We start from the raw sequence: 3064 nt of genomic DNA, 5'->3' as shown, positions 1-3064 counted from the left end.
TTCTTGAATTATTTCACTAATGATCTCCATCCTTTGGTTTTATGTGTTTGCTCTTTCTGAGATTCCTATCATTCAGTTGTTTGGACCTCCTGGACTTACCCTCATTTTTCTTTTCTTTGCTCTCTTCCTCTCCACCCCTATCCCATTTCTTTGTCTTTTGATCTTCTTTGTAGAAGATTACACCAAGTTTCGTCTCTGAATGTTCCATTTTTTATAGCACCTCGCTCCATGGTCTTATCTCAGATGACACAAAATGTTTTCTCCAAAGCTTTCATTTCCCTGTATGATATTCCCCCTCTTGTTTATTCTGCATTTAATCTTTATGTTACAGACTTTTCCTTACCTCTCTGGCAATCATTACTAGTTCTCTTTTATTTAAGAATGGGGTAATAAAAACAGTATGCCTTTGTAGGCGATCTGATTGAGCAGTTAGGAGAAAACCCCAATGTCCGTACTTTTAGGACTTCCTTCTTGGGCTGGTCAGTGTCCCTGGGGAAAACTCCCAGTCTCATGTTAGGAGGACTTTCCCTTGAACTGCTGGCCTTCTGGGACCTAAGTGGGGAAAGAGGGCTGGGAGCTTCAGAATTCTAGTGTGCTCAGGTTCACTTCATCTTCCGGTTGCCTAGGAGCCCTCCTGGACCAGAATCCCTCTTAACATACTCGAGAGAACAGGCTTCCGACTTTTTGCCAAGGTTGGGGACATGCAGTGTCAAGATTAGAGAGAGACATGAATACTTAAAGCAAGTTGTAAAAATAAAAATAAAATAAAAGCTTGTATTTGAAAATATTTTAACAGGAAAGATCTAAAGAAGCTATGGAACAAAGGATGGGGTCACAGGGAATGAAACCAAGGTCTAAGAGGTGGATTCCGCCTCTGACTGGCACCACCACCCTTCTCTCCAAGCCTCAGGCTGGCCATCTACATAAGGGAAGATTTAGACTCAGCCACTGACTGTCTTGGCTTCTCCACTCCCTGCTGGGTTCCATACTCACTTTAAAAAATAAGTCACACAGCATTTCTGCTTCAAGATGGAGGCAATGGATTGGATTTACCCCCACGCCTGAAACAACCAGAAACCCAGACAAAGCAATGGTTCTCAAGACACTGGCTTTCAGATTGATCCCTGAGAGATGGGAAGCAAAGGGAAGCTGTACAACCACCCAGTTCATTGCTCAGCAGGTGCTTCTGGGCTGCAGCACAAGGAGAGGGAACCTGCCCCAGTCCAGGAGTTGGAGCTAAGGGTTTGGAGAGACCAAGATAGCTAGAATCCATAGGACAGAATACCAAACCCAACCCACTGCTATGGAGTGGATTCTGACCCACAGCGCCCCTAGAGGACAGAGTGGAACTGCCCCTCAAGGTCTCCAAGGCCGTCAATCTTCACAGAAGCAGACTGCCTCATCTTCTCCCACAGTTCAAACTGCTGACTTTTTGGTTAACAGCCCAGTGCTTTCACCACAGCACCAGCAGAGCTTCCAACAATATGAAAACTTAGGAGTAGATCTGACAAAAGATGCATTAACATCTGTAGCCTGAAAATTACAAAATATTGCTGAGAGAAATTTAGAAAGATCTGAATAAATGGCGAGATTTATGTCTTGTTGATGGTGTTGAAAGAAATGTTTCATCAAGAGGTCAAGTAGATGTAAAATCATTTATTGATCAATGAAGCTGTTCTCAAGCAGGAAGCACTGAGATTGAGTGCGAGAGTTTCCAGTTAGAGTGCCTTTCTGAAGCTCGTGGCTGAGCACAGACAGGCCTCGGTGAGTAGCACTTTGCAGATACCGTTTTTATACTTCGAAGGTTTGTGGCGACCCTGTGTCGAACCCAGCCTGTCAGGGCCATTTTTCCAGCAGTGCGTGCTTACCTTGTGAGTCTGTGTCATATTTATTTTGGCAATTCTCACAGTATTTCCATTATGCTTTTTGCACACCTAATAGACTACCCAAAAACTAAACACTGCCATCATGTCAATTCTGACTCATAGCCACCCACCCCCATTGGATTTCCAAGGCTGTAAATCTTTATGGAAGCAGACTGCCTCACCCTCCTGCAGAGCACCTGGTGGGTTTGAACCACTGACCTTGTGGTTAGTGGCCAAATGCCTTAATGACTGCACCACCAGAGCTCCTTTAATGGACTATGGTAGAGAGTAGACATAATGTTTATAGGCACCAGGAAACCAAAACTGCGTGCAACCCACTTTATTACACGATTCGTGTTATTGTAGTCGTCTGGAACTGAACCCACAATATCTCTGAGGTATGCCTGTATCTACCTTGTCCTTCACTTTGGCTGGCAGTCACATCTAAGTCTCCTTTTGTTTTGGGCACTGAATGCTAAGCTGTCTTATTTTGATTGGATGGGTGTTGCTAACTCATGCCAATAGTTAAACAAGTTTAGGGTTCTGTTTTGTTTTGTTTTGTTTGTAAATGTCCTTCTGACAAATTGTTGTTTGGCTCTTGGTCCAGGAAACCATTTAACTCTTGAATCTTTTTTTTAAAAAAAAAAACCTTTTTAAACATAGGTCACAAGATTCAATATTCTTAAGATGCCAATTCTTCCCAAATTGATCAGGAAATTCAATGTAATCTCAATCAAAATCCCAACAGGCTAATAAAGTTAGTGGAAAATAATCATCGGTTAAAAAAAAAAAAAAAAATCCCAACAGACTCTTTCGTAGAACTTGACGAGCTGGTTCTAGAATTCATATGGCAATGCTGTAGACCCAGAAGAGCCAAACCAACTCATAAAAAGAACAAAGTTGGAGGACTAACAGTCCCTGCTGTCAAGAAAGTATTATAAAGCTACAGTAATGAAAACAGCATGGTGTTGGCATGAAGACAGATAGATCAAAGGAACAGAATAGAGTCCAAAAGCAAACCCACACACTTGTACAACTAATTTTTTACAAAAGTATAAAGACAATACAGTGAGAGAGGGTGGTCTGTCAAGAAATGGTGCTGGAATGGTTGGATTTGTGCAAAACAATAAATCTGAATAAATAAATAAATAAATCTGAATCCATACCTTGCACCATATACCAAAATTAAGACATCAGTG

This window comes from Orycteropus afer, unplaced genomic scaffold (genome assembly GCF_000298275.1).
Source record: "Orycteropus afer afer isolate SDZICR_OR568_19922 unplaced genomic scaffold, OryAfe1.0 scaffold00744, whole genome shotgun sequence".
NCBI classification, from domain to species: domain Eukaryota; kingdom Metazoa; phylum Chordata; class Mammalia; order Tubulidentata; family Orycteropodidae; genus Orycteropus; species Orycteropus afer.
Note: the sequence above shows the minus strand (reverse complement) of the source record.